The 22,217-nt window shown below is 33.6% G+C and overlaps 1 protein-coding gene across 2 annotated transcripts in view; it reads left to right on the top strand.

Annotated features, from left to right (window-relative positions):
• The window catches only part of LOC128214284 (cAMP-dependent protein kinase catalytic subunit 1), a 185,824-nt gene that overhangs the window by 36,923 nt on the left and 126,684 nt on the right, over positions 1-22,217 (top strand). For both annotated transcript variants that reach the window (XM_052920673.1, XM_052920672.1), the window contains exon 3: positions 4,119-4,259. The gene's annotated coding sequence lies outside the window, so the exon portion shown is untranslated. The remainder of the gene's footprint in view (positions 1-4,118; positions 4,260-22,217) is intronic.

Genomic DNA, 22,217 nt, shown 5'->3' on the forward strand with positions numbered 1-22,217 from the left:
CTGTGTCTATAATTGCGAGTTACATATTACATTGATAAATTTGATTAATGACCTATGCTGTACAGACATTCACATGACTAGGAGATCTGCAAACAGACGATGAGGATATGTAAACATTCATTGCAGTTCGATACCCTGTAAAAACAACTTGTTTTTAGCTGATGTTGTTTTTATTTAAATTAACAACATTGTGACCATAAAAGGTCGTTACAATCTTTAAATGTCCTTTAAAAAGTTTACAACACCATTGCTACGCACTCGACCTGTAAACAATTTAACGGGCCATTGTAGATGGTAACGACCTTAAAAGGGTGAGATTTTACATATGCAAAGACCGTGATCATTAGCCTCTTTATTTCAGTTGTATTCAACCTCTTTATTATAAAGACCGTTTCCATCTACATAATTTCATTCCTCTAGAGTAATAATAGTTGACCGACTGTATTTTCTTGCTTATCTGTGGCATCCCATATCGTATTACATTATCCCCTCTATGTCTATAAGCAACCATACTTAATTGGCGTAAGGTTGCACAATGCTCATTGAGGTCAAAGTCTGGTATGTCTGTTTTTCCTTGTTGAAAATGGCACGGTTTATGTGCCGAAAACATTTAAAAGTACGAGGGAATTGTGAAATTTTACTACCTAATTGTTATCAATCGCTTTACGCAATTGCGGCAAAACTGACCAATGCAATGTGCTGTCAACAATCTCATTATGTTTGGTAATAGAAATGCACAAACAATTGCAACTTTAAAATAATTAATAATGATGTTTTCTTTTGCTTGATCAACTACTTATTAAGTTATTTTTCTGACCAACAGGGTGCATATCCGATATTCGATTTTGACCTTGAACTATTAAAGAACAACATTCTGATCATGAATTAAAGCGTCTAGACTGTTCAACATGTGAATCATTGAATATTTAATAAATCACGATGTGGCCTTTTTATATCTGAAAAAAACACATTTCTGTCAATTGTTGACGCACGTAACGGACATCCTGCTATACAAATATAGAACCAAATGCACATCCGGCTCAAGAGAGCTTAACGGAATAATTTCCATAATTCAATGGCAGAAAGATCAAATATAATGACCAGACGAGGATTTTGCGTAATGATTGAATGCTGTGTGGAATAACAACAACGGAAATACGTTTTTATGATATGTGTCAATTATGTGTACATTCTGTATAAGTTGTAGATTAGAAGGAAGCACATTATCAATTTGAAAACAACATTAAAAAGCGAATAACATTGGATTTGTCGGTCAATTTCCGTTTAAGTAAGCAAAATGTGAATAAATAATATAAAAAAAAGAATCTTGTCATTGGTGTATGTTTCAGACGACACTTTACGACACATTACGGCTTCATTGTTTGTCACGAAATGACACGACCTCCTTACTTATATGGACTGGGGAAGTATAATGTAATGGGAAAGTGCTATTGCTTAGTCCAATTCACTCGGAATATTATAATCACTCCATTCTGATGTCAAGCTCTAAAAGAAATACCACCAACCGTGTATCGTCCATCTTCTGCCATCGCATTCACAGCAGCAATAAGAAATGTTTGCCGTCCATTGTGACGGTCATCTGTAATATTCATAAACCTGTTATTATTATCTTCACAAAACCACAAAATTGTATAAATGGCATGAATGAAGCTCCATTTAAATAATTCAACACTCCATTTAAAGAAACCAATCGCAAAATATGGACTGTTTAAAGAATTGTGTAAAATTAATGTAATTTTTATCAACAACACTATGAGTCACTATTATAAATATAAGATATATTTCAGAGCGCAGAACCTGACCCTTTTTCTTCATAGAAAATGTGTTTGTCACAGTTTGACAATTCTTAATGAAAGCTTAGTGAGGTGAGAAAAGTGCAAATTAATTCGCAAATGGAATAGTGGCTCATGTTTTAATGCATTGTCACGGTCTTCATATATCCTATGAAGTCTTACCAGTAATGCTGACTTTGAATCATTATTGGGACGCACAAATCAAAACCTTTATATTCCGATGTAATTAAATGTTTCTACTGCAAGATGAGGTAATCGCAGGCACAACAGTTTCTTCTTGGAATTACGGTTTAGTATACGATGGCAAGCGCTCAGCAGCATATCGTATAAACTACATACATATCTTTGCTAGAAGATGACCCAAAAGTACAATGTAGCCGAAACGAGATAATAAAATACAATAGCTGTTGACATATATTTTCTCTTTATTTAAAACATTGCTGTCAGCCACTCCCCCAGGTTAATACCATTTGACAGACAGTACGTGTTTTGTTTTGTTTTCTGTGTTTATGGCAACACTAATCACAGAACATTCTGCATTCTCTCGGAAGTCGATCACAATTACACATTGATGAACCGGCATGAATCCGCTTAATGTTCATTAATGTCAAGTGTCTGGAATATCTGTCGTTTTAATTGGTTGATATGCATCCTGGAAATAGCCACATGTCATTTGTGTATGATGAAAAGTTAGAGGAAATGCTGCTGATTTAGGAAGCAAATTATACGCATCGTTGTGAATATTTGCATTGTTAATCTGCATTCGAAAATTCTACATGTATTTGATAATACAATGTACAAAGATTGATATCGGAAATGTCATCAACATAGTTGTATGATAAATGGAATATTTTGTCCTAAAGTATACTGAGAAATGTAATAACGTATTTTTTAAGTTTATCCTTTTTTAAACATCCTTTTTATAACCAATATCGTTCATACCATTTATTCGGCGAGTTTCACCTTGTCCCTTTATATTAAAGGCCCGCAATATAGGTTGATGCCAAAAAAATTAAAAATGAATGCATTAACACGTTAATCTCATATGCCTTTAATGATCAAAACTAAAACCATAATTAAGGTACAGTTAAATATATGTGAGTGATATTTTGGCATTTTAACTGGGTAAGTGTTCCCGGGTAGCTATTCATTAATAACACTTTGATTAAGGTTAGTATTTTGTATTTGTACCTAAATTGTATGGGTATTATGTGGGTATTTTGTTTTTATCATTTAAGTAAAATGAGTTAAACAAAATGCATCGAGCCATAGTGTGTGCCTTAAAACAGGCCACGTTTTAAATATATTTCGTTAGTAAGGTATTGTAGATATTAGAGAGGATAATGCGAGGGTGTTGTTGTTGTTTTTTGTTTTGTATATGTGTGTGTTTTTAATATTTTGCACGCCAGTTCTCAACAAGCCAATACACGTTTGGCAATAATACTATAATAATATCAATTATTGTTACCAGACAAAAATAATGCGTAAATGTTCAAGCAACTAGAAATATGGAAACTGAGTATTTTTCATGAAACTGCAAATGTCATTCATGTAAACATCCTTTATTTGTGAATAAGCAGCAGGATTGCAACTACTGTTCGTGCTTTTAATTTGATTTCATTGTGCAAAAAAACAGCCGTGTTCACATATTTTGTAAAAACTACTTAGTATCTAGAGATGATGTCCCGAAATCTCATTCGAAAGGTATTGAATGTTTGAATACTTGCCAGGAGATATCATCACGATGCAAAAGTTTCGCTAAGAGGTACTTAGAAACAACGGTCCATGACATCTATTTATTTCCAGTTTAAAGACTGTCATCGTTTCTATCAGTTAAAAGACCTCTGGGATCTTACCCTGTGCTCCAAACAGCATTGGTTCCATATGCATATTTGTTGTCACTCTTTTAGTTGAATAACACCTGACATCTAGTTTGTTTTTGTTGTTTTTGCTTGTTTTGGATTCTCAAATTGAAGTACATCTCAGCTCGCTGTTTATTAACGATCACTCTAGATTGAATACAAAGATTTGTTATGAAACCCCACAATGCTCATTGATGTCAAATGTCTGGAGTATCTGTAACCGTTTGTAACATCCTGGAAACCTTTCTCCGCTATAGGAACAGGCAGTGATTGACCCATTCTCTAATGTCAAACATCGTAATTCATTCAATACCAGTACAAGATTCTGTATTTAACTGTTAGTCGAGAGTATAGTTTGCCCGTGGAAAGCGTTTTTAAATAGCGTGACTTCAACAGAATATTTAAATGTTGCAGGGTATTTAGATGGTTCTGTTTATTTCAGGGAAAACGCTTTGGGTTTCAGAGGAGGATTGAATAATTGAATGCTCCGGGTTTATTCAGATTATATTCGGATTGGGAAATGTGAACATTCGTGGAATTCTAAAGCTAAATTGGATTGTTGGATAAAACACATTCTAAAGAGGTAAGTGTTATCTATATTTATCTTATTCATTTAGTAGTTATCAAACATAATTGTTTCACCTATATAATAAGTTACGTAGAAACGATTTAGTAGTTTTTTAAGTACTTAACAGCAAGGTCAAGTACTAAGTGTATAAGGTGAACTAGAAAAGAGCATATTCGACAATATTAAACCCGAACACTTGATGATAACGATAATTCATTGTATATGAAATATGTGGTAATCGTATTGTGACGTTGTTTAATGTCTTCCGTCCTTCTCCCCTGTTATGTGTGTCAACAAGGTCAACGTTTATCGTTTGGCTGATGTTGTTGTCATTTGTGATGGTATCCAATGAAGTTTTGGTATTTAAACTTCTTGGATTGACAGTGAATCTTAAACATGTAGTTTGTGAGAATAACTTTATAAAAAAGGTTATCTTCGTACTTTCATTCCCGTTAACAGTATAAAATGATCCAACGTGGTCTTAAGACGAACATTTAGTGACTATTTTGTATTTGATGTTATACCACTGCAACGAATCAATCATTTATATTCAAACTCCCCAGCGAATATCTAACACGCTACTTTTCAAACTTGAGCATCGGCTTAGACTAATCCCTGTAGGTTTCATTGTAATAATATCACAATACGCCATGGTTACCTACATGATCCTCCTCTATCGATATATTTCCTTGATACCAATTAAGTGCCAATGTTGACTTCGAGTGAATTATCTCAAGTAATGACACGTTTATATTCTTACAGGTTTTTATTCTGAAAAATTGTGGCAAATATCATTCATTCCATAGTTCTGAGCTAGGTTAGCCCACATGTATAATAAGTCATTTTCCTTGAATCTAGCCTTCGCCTATATGAGGCAGCCTGAGCACCCGTTGTTGCCGCAAGAACTGTAATTTTCTTCTTTTTTGGTATGAAAAGCAATTCTCCTTTCCAACATTTTAAGTGCTAGTCATTTTATACAGAGGATAATTTGCGTTCAGATCAGTTAATGTAAAACATAAACATTCCTAGAAAGTTCATGGTCAAATAAATCAATAGAACTTCATCAGATTTGGGTGCGTTTGCTCCGCCAATGTCGTTTATATCGGTTAAATTCGTGTTTTTGTGACTGTTTCTAAATTCACGGTAGGCTTATGTTTTTGTTCATCCTGCTTCTATAGAATTTCGATGTTCGTGGATTGTTTTCTACTACATGAGCGACATGTTGGTCTTAATGATGCATGAGGATTAAGAAGGTTTAAAGAGGGTTAAAGATTTTTACCATTTTAAGCAATACCCTGTATCATCGATTCAAACCCCTACTAGTTATTACTACAAACTTATACAACTGCAGCAACGTTCTGAAATACTTCATTGTATAATGCACGAGGAATAGTCAAAGGGGAATCAATTTGGTTAGAAAATATGAAGTATTTCTAAGAATTCGACTGTAATTCAATGACTCGAAATTCCAATGCCACTTAATTAGTACGACATATATTTTAACAAAATTGATATTTAAGTAATAAGACAGGTCTTTTAATGCCAGTAGAAGCACATTTATTTTATTATTGGGACGAGACAAATTGCTGAATGATACATCAGCTGCACTTCCGTAAATTTAATGGTTGTACTATTTATAACATCTTGACGAATCATCATGGATGTCGCCCACCTAGATTGAACTCCTTATCTTAATTTAGCATGAACCTGCACATTTTATATTAGCAAACATGTTTTATAAATTCCTGTATCAAACAATTCAAAAATATGTTAAAAATTGAAATTAATTAGGAAATGCTGTACTTGATCCAAGCCTAATAAGGCAGTGAAGTTTTTGCAATGGGAAGGTTGTTGCTTGAATGAAGCTCAGTTAGCCATTTTTCAGGAAGTATGTATATTTCCATTACAGGAGTTTAATTCTGAATTCTTACTTTTATTATACAAGGAATCAATGGAAATAACAGAAACTAGCCCAATAGAATATAATACATTCAATGAGAGACACACAACGTACAAACAACATACAGACAACATAGGCATCAAAATACATGTATCAACGAATGTTGGTGCAGGAACTCACTTGGGGATAAGACTAGTATACAAGTGCTCAACTTCACATATGTCCAAGAATTCATAGATACTAGCAAAATAAAAATTAAAAACCAAATTGGAGCGAGTATGAATCCAGCTACAATAATTCATCGACTTATTGAAATTGAAGGTAATGCGTAACTGAATAAAAGGAATCTAGCTACCATCCACAATTGGTGGCATCTGAAACGCTGAATGACACTTCTTTAAGAGTAAAAGACAGCGTAATTTGATTTTCCACTTAGATACACTTTACTGTTATCCGTTGTCATGATGACGTCTTCTTTGAGGAAACACTCTTCAGAGATGTCCAATAAATTTCCTTTAAGCAAGCTGTTTCGCCGATTGTTCTATGACATAAACCATCACAAACACAATAACATTCTTGACGTAGGATTACAGCCATGCTAACTAGTTGTAGCCCCAAGAAGTCTCGTGTTCAAGTGTACTCGTGTTTCACTGACCGTTCCAGTGCGATAATCCGAATTAATTTTTGGTAAAGCTATGTTGATGAGTGGTGTGTTTGTGGTGTTTGTTCGTGATTGTGTTTCTAGTTTAATTTGCTAACCTAGTGCCTCCTAACAGGATGGTTTGATATACTTCGACTACTTGGCGGCTTGTCCCTGTAGTTTTATTATATTATTGAGTTTGCTGAAATATATGTACACGCTTTAGACAAAAAGTGTAACAAAATACAATCCAGTAAAACTAATATTCAATTGAGAATAATGCATTTTGCAAGTTTTTGTTTTACGGATATGCAATAAAATTTGAGAAAGCCCCTGCTAAGGCAACACAAAACATTCCTGATCTTTTATGGTGTCCCTTTGTCCGTTCGTCATCGTTCTTCAAACGACTTCTATCAAATAGCTTGGCCATTTTCAACATTCAGTTAAAGTTATTCCATTCGATTCAGAACATTGATTTACATTTCAACGGACGGAACACATTTTCAAAATTGTTCATCAGAAACCATTGGCCATATTGTGCAATTAAATTACAGAAGTGCTCTTGTAACATACGTCTGCATACACTGTAATGGCAATCCGTCGTATTTAGTGAACCTTAGCGGCGCAGATCGAACGCAAAAAGCCGGGTTTTTTTCTCTCAGTTTTACGAAGGACATAAATAGACAATGATAAGCCGAACAAATAACCATTGCTAGACATGTACGTATTGCCTTGGACAACATGTTTTCAATTTTCGAAATCTTTTATCGTTTGTTTTTGTTTAAGTCGAGGATTAAGTGTCGACAACGCTTATATCGACACAAAGGCTACGAAACACATCGATGAAAAATAACGAGCTAACAAGATTACAAGTATATGCGTACTGATTTCTTTTAATGTCAACATTAAGGAGTTATATCAAGACATAGGAAATAGTTCTAAGACGATAAAGGACTCCTTGTAAAAGAACTACACTCTAGCACTGTAAAATCCTGCTCGCTCCAATTTTTCGAACTTTCTTAAGTCTCAAATAACACGATAAGTCTAAGATCTTTTTTTGTTTTTCTTTAATTGGCGTAATATTTACTGCTTAAAGGGTTTAAGACTTTCAATAGGAATTATATTCATGATTATCACGATAAACTATTTTTTATTTATCAAAGTCAAAATGAAGTGTGTTTTTGCCTCCATTCAAAGAGGCTATGGACATATGCAGATGGTTACCCGGCGATTTTTAATTGACAATCTGTAAACAAGTCTCTCTAGCTTGTCTGAATGAAAACGCATGTATGTAGTCCGAGTTTATGTTTTTTTATATATTAAGGCGTCATTTTTAATGAGTCTTGCCAAACAACTAATGAAAGGTAAAGCGTTTGAATTAAACTTGCAAATTGCATAGCCGTGCATAATGTCAATAAAGTCAAATGATGTTTGTTATTGTGCAAAAAATTCTTACACGTATTTATTTGTATGACATTCACCATTAGGTTCAAGAATGCGGACAGTATATTTCAGAGCATGGTAATATATGTTATTACAAAACAAAATGACGTATTTGTACATTTCCTTAGATCAGAAACAAGTTGCCCTTTGATTATATTCAGAGATGCATTCGCTTTTATTTAACACTTAGCATACTATGCACGTATTAACGATATTCATTTATTGTGAAAAAAGCTTTAAATGAGCAACTTTATTGGAACATAATTTGCTTTGAAAATCAGAAATCAGTTAAAAGTCTCCAAAAGATTGGAAGTTCACGAGAAGTTAAATTGAATTACAAGGCACTTAATATATATGCAAATATCGGTCAGGGTACCAAGTCCTCATTGGGAGAAAAAAGAGTCTGAAACAGATTATTCTTTTTTCCATTGTGTATGAAATTAATGTGAAGGTCATTTTAGAGTTCAAAAGGTTAATTTTGAGATAATACACAATCGGACTAGCTTTCTTTTATTAATTAAAACTATTTTAGTGTGTCCAGCTTGTATATACACCAAACTGAACCCCTTTCCATGTGCTTACAATGTTGTATGTTGGTTGCAACCTACAGGCTTTTACCATAGAGATATTTAAAATGGTGTTCAAACAGTCAATATTCAGAACATACTAGTAAATTTAGAACGAAGAACACATTTCTGATTTCATTAGCCTAATATATCATACCATAATTATGTACCACGTGTAATTTGTCTTGCTTGTGTTTATTTGGCTCTAAATGAGCTTTATGGTTTCCAAAGTGTTTTAATGGGAATGACGTATGCTTACTTAGAGCTGCACACTTTTTTTGTTTGGATCCAAAATCGATTTATGGTTTCCAAATTGTGGTATAATGGGGGCACTGTGTATGTATACTTAGAGCTGCACATGGGCTTGTTTGGATCTAAATGGGCTTAATGGTTTTCAAATTATGGTTTTATGGGCACTGTGTATGCTAGCTTAGAGTTACACATGGTTTTGTTTATATCTAAGTGGGCTTCATGATTTCCAAAATATGGTCTAATGAGCTCTGTGCATTCTGATTTACCGCTGCACATGGTTTTGTTTTAATTTAATTAAACTATATTGAGTCCAAAATGTGCTCTATATGACACTGATTTGGCTAAGTGCTCTACATGAGTTTGTTTGGATCTAAATGGGCTCCTTGATTGCCACATGTGGTCTAATTGGCAGTGTGTGTGATGAATTCAGAGCTGCACATAGGTTCGTTTTGATATAAATGGGTGTTATGGTTTCCAAAAATGTAATCTATTTCACACTTAGTAGGTTTACTAAGAGATGCACATTGGTTTGTTTTCTCTTAATGGGCTTTTATGTTTTTTTGCCGAATGTGGTCTATTTGATATTGGGAAGGCTTAAGTAGATGCACATGGGTCTGCTTGGTTCTAAATGGGCTTCGTCGTTTCCAAATATGACCTATTTGCAGTTGAGTAGGCTTACTTAGAGCTACACAGGGTCTGCTTGGCTCTTAATTACCATAATTGTTGTCACAATTGAGTTGATAGAGAAAAGAACGGACTAAATTATATACATTTTGATTAACAGTGACAGAACACTGTTACTGGCTCTGTTTTGGTTTGAATAGAACCTATATGCTAGTAAATACCACACGGTTTGGTATATAGCAAATATATGAATCACTTAGCACTCGATTGGCTTCACACGGTCTTTATTTGGCACAAAGCAGAATAAAAAAGGTTTATTGGACACAAACGTGATTTGGGAAGACTTTGAAGTTTGATGTTTGTTGCAGCCAAAAGGCGACTGAATGAGTTCTGGCTTAGCTTTGGTAGAACATATTAAAAGTAAATTAAATTGAATAAAAAGGTAAACAGGGAAAAACATATATTTTGATATATTGCCCTTGAAATGACCTTGACATTGAAATGGCTGAAATAAGCTTGAATATGACATGGGATAGGGTGCAGATAAGTATGTCAACATAATGCATATTATAAAATAGATAAATGTCATTCATATACACTACCAGTGTGCCGCAGTATTCCTACAGCAGGGGCAACCTTGCGACCACCTTTGGCATGTTATAATAGTACGAAACCTTGGTGTTAAGCTATACCCTAAATTATTGTTTTCAATGAAGAAACATACAATGAACAATTTTGCCACCACTTTTTGACACAAGCTAAACACAAATAAATTACAAAAGATGAAAAGTAAACAGGAAATATTTTGCATAATTATTCATACATTGACATTGAAATTACCTTGATATTTACCTTGAAGTTCTTTAATGTCGTAATATCCATGCAGATATTCACTTTTAGTTGTTTAATAAAAAAGCCATATTCGAACATTATGATAGTAATTTTACTGAAATGGTAAATTGTGGCGGACATCTTCGTCGCAATCTTGGATTTATTTTCATAAGAACCACCAAGTTGCCAAACTCACCTTTCATAACCATAGACTTTAAACTACAATATGAAATTAAAATATTTTGTGAGAGGCGTGCAGTACATTTCCTTTTTTTGTTCAGCTTAAGAACCCAGATTATTTGAGCAGGTTCTGGAATTTTGCCAGTAACTTGTGTTTTGTAAGAACGATATCATTATTATTCTGCATAAGAATGACTTAAAACGCTGATTTCAGGGACAAATGAATATAAATCTATACTTTTTAATCCTGTTCTGCCTTCATTTGATTTATGATTGGAGAAAGATGCACATTAAGATTTGTTTATCTACCCTTGAATTTCTTTATCATTATACACTAGTAGTGATATGTAAGTTCCAAATATATATCAGATCATTTTATCCACTTCTAGTTAGAGTGCCTCGGTCGTTTGAATTTCTTTATCATTATACACTAGTAGTGATATGTAAGTTCCAAATATATATCAGATCATTTTATCCACTTCTAGTTAGAGTGCCTCGGTCGTTTTGAACCACAAAATAAAATAAAATATATATTTATTAAATCCAATAATTTAGAAACGTTTCAGCACTGTTGAAACTTTTATTAAAACTTATTTACTTTTAAAAGAAAAGAATACAAACATCTTCAGGAACTTCGTCTCAAATTTTAATTATCTATTGTTTATGCTAAAACGTTTATGCATGGAAAAAATAGAACATGCTAAAACAAAGCTTGTTCAAAGTGCATTTCTGAACATCAATCCTAATCACTTTCTCACTGTTGACTTAGTTATATGCCTGTGTAGCAGAAAGTAGCATTCATACGCTATCCCAATTGACATTTTCTCAAGATTGTTCCCCTCAAGATTCCTCATAAATAGTTTCTCTTTGTTAAACCACCTCATTTAAACCTTGACGGATCAAATATCAGAGTTCCCATTGAAGTGAAGATTTTGCAAGATAAGAATAAAAGTTAATTAAGATCGTAGATTGTTTTCATTATTTTGTAGTAAAATTATACGTAAATGCATTTGCCATCAAATAACTCTATAATGATTCTTCAAGAACGCGCATAATATATTTTAATGACTAAATCATCTAACGAATTCTTTTTGGTAATATTATTGCTTAAAGATGCACTTTTACTCCAAAATAAGCAGCACCACAATTAAAACAACTGTTATATTTCACCGTAAAGGATTAATAAAGATAAAAAAAACAGTGGTTCTTATGAAGGAAACCGTGTCTAACTTGAAAGAAAGGTGCAGAAAACAGGTATTTCTTCCCACAGAGAAGATAGTTAATAACTGTAAATCTCTTCAGACCCACCAGTCATTTACTAGTTGCGTGCTTTCAGCTATTAGATACACGGTTACAATCTTGTAGCTTATCAGTAATTAATAGTATCCATAAATTCATTATTTAGTAAGTAGTTAAAGGTTTATCAATCAAAATGTATGTTTGTGATACATGTGTATGTATTGATTTTAAATACGAGTATATCTTTTACATCACGTTTGTCGATGTTTTTATTATACAAAATCATCGTATTTTATAAATCACAGCAATTGCGATTTTGTTTACGGGTAGATGCTGGTTTGTGGTAATTAATAAGGAACACATACTGTCAAGCGTAAATATTCTATTCACAGTATTTATTAGTGTATGCAAATGCGCATGTCCATTGCATTGTAACCGAATCAGTCACAATTTCCAGCTGAAGTAGTTTCTTATGAAACTCGCATATGTCATATGGTCACGTGAGACAATATTTCCCCTACTTTTAACTTGCTCATTTTCTGATTAACTAATACCGCTTAGAAATAAATCCTACTGTTACACCATATAAGAAATACAATTATAATAATCTTTAGAGAAAACGGAAAGTAAAAGACTTATTTAAAACCTCATCAAATTTAAAGTATTGTTTAAACGTTCTTGTGGAATATATATGGTTACTATATTTTTGGTGAAAGTCGAAATCCGTTTCCATTTACTAGTGTAGGTCTTTAAAAGGTTCTATAGAATTAGCGGAATATATTTTCATGACCTTCAGAATAGAAACAACTGGCGGAACACGTTGTAGAGTGTCGAACATTGTTATCTAGTTGCTATTCCATACAACCACAATGTCAGAAAATCTGACTTGTCTGTAAAACAAATCTTCGGTAGCGATACGAGTACTCAGCATTTCAATGTGAGGATAGAGATCTGCTCATTATGTCTAATGAATATCGGATAAAATATAAAAAGCTGGTATTATGTCATTTGAACTGCTACAAAGAGTCAGACGGAAAAAAATACTATTCATGAGTAAACCGAGATTTGTCAGTATGACATATTGACGGAGTAAAAGATATAAGGTTGTTCAGTGTGACATGTCAAAAACAACTGTTGTTTGTTTGGAGATTGGTCAATAAACCGGGCAACAGCTTCCAGTTCGAATACTTTCGCACACATCGCGCAAATACAATATTATAACAGCTATTTTTACAATACTCATTGAATAGATAACTTTTATTTCTTTAAACGTGTTATAAATGACGGAATTCAGACAAACTCGTCTGACAAATTAACACGATTTGTCTTTCATGATGCTGTTTCTATCTAACCCATTGACATTAGCGGTGTATATCACCGTGTACTGTACCAATAAATCTCATATATCGTTCATGTAATATTTTTAGATACGCTTTAATATATTCAGTTTATTCCTTTTACAATCTGAAATATAAACATAACAGATCTCATTCAATTGTGTCCGGACGTTTATATCGTCATATGGTTATATCATGCTATTTATTACATATTTATCAGATACCTTTAGATCTTGATCGATTACTCGAAATCACCTAGAGATGCAGATAAAACGACGATAGACATAAAAGTACAAAACACAGAACTAATAAATTCTTACCAGAAGATGACCATGAGATCCAAAAACGTCGCTAAGATATTCTGAGTTTCAAAGGCCGGTAAGATAGATATATGTTTTCTCCTACTTTTTGTGGAATCTTAAATTCCATCACGTTTTGAACGTTTTTTTCATAAACGATCATAGATTAGTTCCATTAATAAAAACAGTATCATATTTTGTGGCATTTCAAATTCCATCACGTCTTGAACTCTTTTTCTATAAACGATCATAGTTCAGTTCAGTTTATGCTTATTTCTTAAGCTCAATTGTGTGGCAGCTCATCGCTTAAAAATCGCTATCGAGTCTGTGTCCTAGGTACAAAAATATTCTGGCGACCATTTTGACCATAAGAAGGTACCCCTTGTATGGAACCAACCCACAACCTCTTGGGTTCGAAGCAAACACCAATACCCTCAGGCCAATCTCGCCCATCATAGTTGGAAGAGGATGAATAAGCGTGAAAACGCTTCATGGTAATCGATGTCAATTGTGTGGAATATCTGTATTTTCCGTGCTTGCTGTATAACCTTAAAATATACAGTCGTGTTGTTTGTATGCGACATAAATTACTCAAATTTGCCTTTCTTTTAACCGGAAGTTTAAAGCGGCTAGACAACAATTGATACAATTGCAAAAAAAGATGATTGTCAAAAAACTTACATTCAATTGACATCGTTGTGTACAACGAGTTGAATGTTACTTAATGGTGTATCATTTCGCTTACGACATATGCATCTTTCGCATTTTTTGCGCATTTTTTCAGTTTGAAATTTACTAGGGTTGTCTACCACGTAAATTTCAGTACGTTTAAAAAATAACGTAGGTAAATTTATCTTTACTCATAAACAGATATGATTTAATTGGGAAGCCATTATCTGCTATTTCAAAACGGGGAAACACAGATGATACAGCAACATGATTGTTGTGTTTATTATTTGTAATGTTATTATAATGTAAAGTAAACTATCATCGGACTCCTACTAGCTCGCATTGACAATTCTAGGCTTATTTTGAGAAAATACTGTTTTTTGCCGATTTTTAGATAATCTGGTGTCAAGCCCCTTTAAATCCTGATCCATTATTCGTATATTCGGTATAGAAACAATGAAGGCGTGTTTATTACTTACACAAATAGGGAAGCAAGAAGGCCTCAAGATAACAGTTCAATTGTTGACAAACGTCAAACGGCAATAACAGATATCCCATTATCCAAAGAACTTAACAATACTAGTTCAAGCCGAAGAGTTCTTGTGATGAGAATATTGCGTCAGTAAAATTCCAAGATAACTTTGTGATTATACAGGGAGCAAACAAGTTTATTTTAAGTCTATTCCATTACGCAGCGCAGCAGTGGTTCAATCTTTATAGCAGCATATCATCTAAAATAATACGTCAAATTGACCTTGGCACGGAACACAAGGCCGTTAAAAAAACTGTTATTTGCGCTACGCAAATGCGTTCAAAGTATGAGTTTATATAAATACACCTTTCTTATTCATCAAATTGTTTAGTCGTATTCATAGGTTGTTGAAGGTACATCATCTCAAATTCTTTGCAGTTGAATCAAATATTGATAATACAAACTGTACAAAAATAAACCATTTTGAAGGCTAGCCATGACCATTAAAAATAACACTTAATTGATTTTGACATATGTTTATGTCGTGACTCTTCGTAAATAAGTTTTCCGTTGCAAATCACAGCTTATTTCTATACTTTGCATACACAACGTTCTATTTATTAAATCATCAAAAGTCCAATAATTGGTAAACACTATTTCCTCCTTAATTGCGGTAAAACAAATTTGCGCCAGCTCTTTGCAAAGAAATCATATACGTCAAAGGTGGATGTAAATAATAAAGATCTGCTTAAATTTTAACGACGCAATCCTCGGCCAGAATTTCCGCACTGTATTGTACTTTGAATTACTCCAAGTTGAAATGTTGGCCAAGGACTGCAGCATTTAGACACAAGCAAATCTAAATGATGTCATACGTGTAAAAGTATACAATAGCATTGTCTTTAATAGGCTAAGAATATTTTCATATTTTTTCTGTCAAAACAAATATTTTTAACTCGTCTGTTTGTTTACATCGGTTGTGACCCGTGGTGACCCACGTGAGAACCCATTTAAGTAACTTGATTCCTCACCCTGCGTACCTACGGACACAACTAATCCTTCATTGTAACATTTAAGTCTGGTATATTAGCAAGCGTTATTTTGTATCGTTCCATGTTCTGCACCAACCTATTTTTATATGATTTCATAATTCACCGACATTTAAATATGTTGATCGATATCGCTAAAATCATTCCACACATCCGATTCCTTTCCGACTCTTTAGAAGTTGAGATCAAATACCGATTGATCTTCTAGATAATTAACATGTCGATTGAACGAAATTGCAGCATTAATCCAATCGATCGAATGATCAAAGTAAAATATAAAAATAAAAAAATGCCAGTCTCTTAACTATCTTAATAACTCTAACCTTTAAATACATCTTCTAGCAAGAACATTCATGACAACTGTTGATGTATTTTTTGTTTCTTATGTAAAATGATTGGTAATCTTGGAACTATCGTTTCGTTATTGTCTGCATGCATGTGACGAGTTGCTTTGGTATACAGTCAAAGCTGTAATACCAGCACAACGAGATAACAGAGTTCGACATAACGAGTTTTTGTTGTATATGGAAGAAGCGTTTGGTCGTTGGTGATAGATTAAATTACTAATACTACAACGAAAGCATTGGGGACAAGCCCAGTAACCAATCAATTTACAATATCTTTTTTAAGGCATAAACTCAAAGCACAACGAACACTGAACGCGTGACACAGAACATTCAAGACAAAACAGTCATCGCACATACAAAACAAATCGACATCAGTCCCCAATATCACGAAATTACTTAAGTCAAATCACAAACTCAATCTCAACTCATTTTACCACATAACATCAACATTTATTGAAAGAATATATGTTTAACACATTTTTAAGCCGCATTCTATCATTGAATTTGTTGATTAACATTTGGTTTAGATATAAATGGAAAAATATTCTACAGCCAAAAAAGTACTTGAGTACAATTCATTGTCTTTTAACAATACCTCAAGTATATTTTTTGCTCTAGAATAAGTTTTCTTTGAAATATTGTCAAAATCATTCAATAACACGTTCTCAAAAAGTAAAAAACATGCAAGATTTTGAACAACACTATGCGTTTATGTGGTAAAATGAGTTGAGATTGAGATTAAGATTTGACTTACGTATTTTTGTGATATTGGGGCCAGGCACTCAATGCGGAAATAAAACCATGGAACGTTTTCTAGTCATTGGTTTCATCAGTGTTAAAAAAGCGTCGTTACATTCTCATAATTATGTCTTTTTATATTTTCTGAATCAGAATCCACATATATCTAGTATCATCTCTTTAAAACATTTTCTTAACGGTTAAAAGAGCTCAAATGTCAACATGTGACATAATACCTTATTTTTTCTATGTCGTTACAACTCGGTCGCAGGTAATAGTAAGAGCTTTTACGTACAGCTGCACTCTCACAGATTGACCGTTTTGACAACTTTTGTTGTTTTTTTTGTCTTGAAATGAGCGAATGTTTGCATAAATGTCAGGAAAAAAGAGATATAATGCTGCTGACAAAGTATTAGATCGCTGTATTTCATATATACTTCGAAAACTGATGTTTTATGGCTGAAAGCGGTACTAGCGCTTAAGATATGCTCTATTGTGGGTCATCTAATACGTCTGAATTGAAAGCATTGATACCAAAATCAGCTGATTCTGTGACAAAAACTAAAAAAGTATCAAAACTGTCAATCTGTTAAGTAAAATATGTCAGCAAATGTTACTGGCGGCTGAATACCAAATGACATTTTATAGATAGATTAAGACATATATCCTTTTTGGTACAGCAAATAAATTTAGTTTAATAAATTGTATTATTTAACTTATGGTTGTATTCACACACGAACTTCGAACGGCATACTACGCGATACATTTGCTACGTATGACACACTTATTGTACAGACAACATACCTTGGAAATTCGCTGAACCACTAGGTATACTTACGATCTGCTGTACATTTCGATTGTAAATTAAATGAGACTTGGGCATCCACGTAGAAAATTACTTAAAGAGAAGTATAGTATAAGTCCCTTTTATCAGCGGAATTATTGTATAACAAGCAACTGTCTAAATTACGTTGGATGTCTCAATATCGTTGTATGAGAAATGCCATATAACACAAAACGACATTGTTGTAACCCGAAAATGTATTCCCCGTGTATAGCAAAACATTTTCGTAATCAGGTTAGGCAGTGTCTTAAAGCGGTAGAGTGGTATACCCTTGGTAAATGTAATACAATTGAACATAAGGTTTCGAATAGAATCAAGAGCCCTTGTAGTCACCGATATAATAAACAGAACGATAGTCACTAAACGTCATTTCCAAACAGAAAAGGTGTAATGTGACTTTGTTTGTCTATTAAATCACACGACGGAGAATACGAAAACCTGCTGGATCCAGATAAAAAAACACACTCTGTTATGTAAAAGTTGTCTATGCGTATCTTGACTTCTGTTCTGTCATTCAATTGACCACACCAAACGAGTTTCTAGACGATTTCACATTGGTCATTTATTTTTTTCTTTGAAAAAGGAAAATCGCATTACACTCATTGTGGTGTCTGAATACGAATTTCATATGACACAAATCAGTTTGCTAAGTGACCTTTACTTAACAGAAAATCAAGTGACTGTGATATCCACTCAAAGACGGGGTAAATATTTTTTTGAAATGATTTTTTCAATTGATTTCATTTTGTTTCACATTACTTAGGGAATTAACATGCGCACCATGTGCTTATTACAAACGGAAAAGTGGCTTTCCTCATGTAAAAACAATTCGTTTGTTACAGTCTTGATTCAGAGGGTTTTTTTTCCTTTAATCTAACACCGCGGAGTCTCATTTCTTATAGCGTCTTGTTTGTCGGTCTAGATATCTCATTTGACCGAAAACGTTGTCTTTGCGTCTTCATCGAGCAGTGTATGCTTCAATGCAAATCTATGTCACTACATTATGTGGCTTGGAAGTCCATCACTTCATCACGATGTATCCCAAAATGTTTTGGCAGCCTCTACTTCATAGTGTATGAATTTCTCGTCCCCTAACAGCTAACAACTACTAAGGATCAGGAGGCGACGACTCTGTCGTACCAACGACAGAATCTGTTAATCTTGGTTTAAAGATGAACTTAACATGCAAGGTCTCTGCCAAAAGCTACTTAGATGCAATGGCCGTTGACAAATATTTCTTAATATCTAAGACTGTCATCATTACCCTCATGTTAAATATGTTTGTTATCTTCTTCTTTGTTTCAAACAGTGCTGCCTGCTATTTCCAAAGCTGAATACCATTTCTGATAAACTACGTGTTATCCTCTTCTCTTCGTATTGTCCATGATTATTATTCCTATACTTTCGGTGTTTAACGCTAAATTACTGGCTGAAGAACTAACGTCATTCCATTGATAAATTAAATTTTATATTCTAGACCGTCTTGCCCGCGATTTTTTGTCTTATATTTTATCGCAAATTGCATTTTATTAATGACTTGTCCATATACGAATTCAATAAAACATTGATAAATATGTTTTGGAAAAGTCCTTACTGTACAGACACTCCACCGAAAGAATAAATAACTGAAATGTTCTTTATTGTTCGTTTCTGCGATAATGCCAAAAAAAATAAGCTGATTTTCTATTTTTACAAATGTTCATTTTTATAACGTGCAGGACTTTCGTTCTGTGAATCTTCATGAATTTCAATTATTTTGAGCGGCATTTCGTTTTGTCATTTGTTAATGACTTTAGCCGGTTTTGAATATTAAATTCTTGAACAAAATATAATTTGATTAGCTGGAAGTCTGAAAGGTAAAACCATGAGATAAAACACATTGGTTTTGAAACGCATTAGCTATTTAAAATAACGAGCAACTTGCACGTTTATGATGCGTGTTCCAATTATTTCGGTCCTTTCAACGCACATGAAGATAGATAAAAAGTGTTGTATTAATGTTAGCTGCAACTTAATTTCAATGAAAGAAAAAACATACTATCTTACATGCTCAAGACTCAATGATATTCTGTTAAAAAAATGAACTTGATATCCTGGACGGTCTGGCTATTGTAGGGGTTTTGTGTCTTTTTTGTTTACGCAAATGGAATAATACTCATGGCTGTGTCCATGTATGAATTTCATAAGACATTGATTATTATGCTATGTAAGAAATAGATAAACTTGTAATCTGCTTTACTGTTTGTATCTTGGACAATGCAAGAAGTATTTAAAAGTGATAATCACTTTAACCATAAAGTATTATATCGTGCATAACGTGGAACGTTCTTCCTGTGATGCAAGAATATCCATCAGACTCATTCCAATTCTTTAGAACGGCATATTGAACGCAGAAAATGACAATATGAATTTGCATCTGGTCCGTTATGTGTAGTAGTGGTGGCTCAATTCTTATTACTGCCGATTACCTTGGGTGTATACCTTCAGACTGCGTCTATATTGCCATGCAAAAAAAAAATGCCCCCGCACCCCAGGGACATTAGATAAGACCTATTCCCCTGTTTTTACAGTTGGCAGACGGTACGTATTCTCTATTGTTCGTTTGTGGTATCACAAATCGCATATTATATTCGGCTCCCTTTCTGTTAATAAACGTACGCAATTTGATAACGAGCAATCGGCGTGAAGCATGCTGAATGCTCATTGATGTCAAATGTCTGGAATGTCTGTTTTTGCCAGGTGTTTTTGAGGAAAGTTCAGGTTTAGTGTTCCAAAAGAATTTTTAAGTGTAAGAAAGTTATGAACCTGTATCACGTAACTGTATTTTATTGCTTTGCGCAATTACGAGCAAACTCGCCAATGCATTGTGCTGTCAATAGACTTTACATGTAAGGTAAAAGAAATAAACACAGATCTGCATCTTTGAAGGAAAAATAATCAATGTTCAATTGTTCAATCAATCTTTTGCCGCAATATCACGTGAACTATAGAAATGTTCAAGTTTATTTGTTATCGAATTGTATTTCTATTAACATAGTGCTTTCATGCTTGTATTCTTATATTGGCCTTAACCTTTTAAAGAACAGGTGATCGCAGAAGGACGATGCGGATATGTCAACTTTCATTGCAGTTTGATATCCTGTAAAAAAACTTGTTTTTTATTTGATATCGTTTTTAATTAAATTAACAACATTGTGACCATCGTAGGTCGTTGCAATCTTTAAATGCCCTTAAAATAGTTTACAACACTGGTGCTACGCACTCGAGCGGAAGTCAATTTAACGGGCCATTGCAGATGGTAACGGCCTAAAAAGGGTGAGATTTAACATCGTTACAATGAGATACAAATATGCAAAAACCGTGATAATTAGCTTCTTTATTTCAGTTGTATTCAACTTCTTTATTATAAAGACCGTTTCCATCTACATAATTTCATTCCTCTAGAGTAATAATAGTTGACCGATAGTATTCTCATGCTGATCTGTGTTATCCCAAATCACATGACATTCTCCACCTCTATGTCTATAAGCGACCACACTTAGGTAATTGGCCTGACGTTGCACAATGCTCATTGAGGTCAAAGTCTGGAATGTCTGTTTTTTCCTTGTTGAAAAAAGCACGGTTTATGTGCCGAAAACATTTAAAAGTATGAGGGAATTGTGAAATTTTATCACCTTATTGCATTCAATTGCCTTATGCAATTGCGGCAAAACTGACCAAGGCAATGTGCTGTCAACAATCATATCATGTTTGGTAATAGAAAGGTACAAACAATTGCAACTTTAAAATAATTAATAATGATGTTTTCTTTTACTTGATCATCTTCTTCACGCAAAATGACAATGTTGGAGTTATTTTTCTGACCAACAGGGTGCCTATCCGATATTCGATTTTGACCTTGAACTATTAAAGAACAACATTCTGATCATGAATTGAAGCGTCTAGACTGTTCAACATGTGAATCATTGAATATTTAATAAATCACGATGTGGCCTTTTTATATCTGAAAAAAAACACATTTCTGTCGATTGTTGACGCACGTAACGGACATCCTGCTATACAAATATAGAACCAAATGCACATCCGGCTCAAGAGAGCTTAAAGGAATAATTTCCATATTTCAATGGCAGAAGGATCAATTAAGTGACCAGACGAGGATTTTGCGTAAATGAGTAACTACTATGTAAAATAAAAACAACGGAAATGATTTTATAATATGCGTCAATTATGTGTACATTCTGTATAAGTTGTTGATTAGAAGGAAGCATTATCAATTTGTCAAAATAACATTAAAAAAGCGAATAACATTGGACTTTCGAAGTTTTTTTTTCCTTTTAAGAAAGCAAAATGCAAATAAAAAATATAAAAAAAGAATCTTGTCCCTGCTTAAGACACTGGCACATTACAGTTTCATTGTTTGTCCCGAAATGACACGACCTCCTTACTTGTATAGACTGGGGAAGTATAATATAGTGGGGAAATGCTATTGCTAAGTCCAATTCCCTCGGAGTATTATAATCACTCCATTCTACTCTAAAAGAAA

This window comes from Mya arenaria, chromosome 13 (assembly GCF_026914265.1).
Source record: "Mya arenaria isolate MELC-2E11 chromosome 13, ASM2691426v1".
Lineage (NCBI taxonomy): Eukaryota > Metazoa > Mollusca > Bivalvia > Myida > Myidae > Mya > Mya arenaria.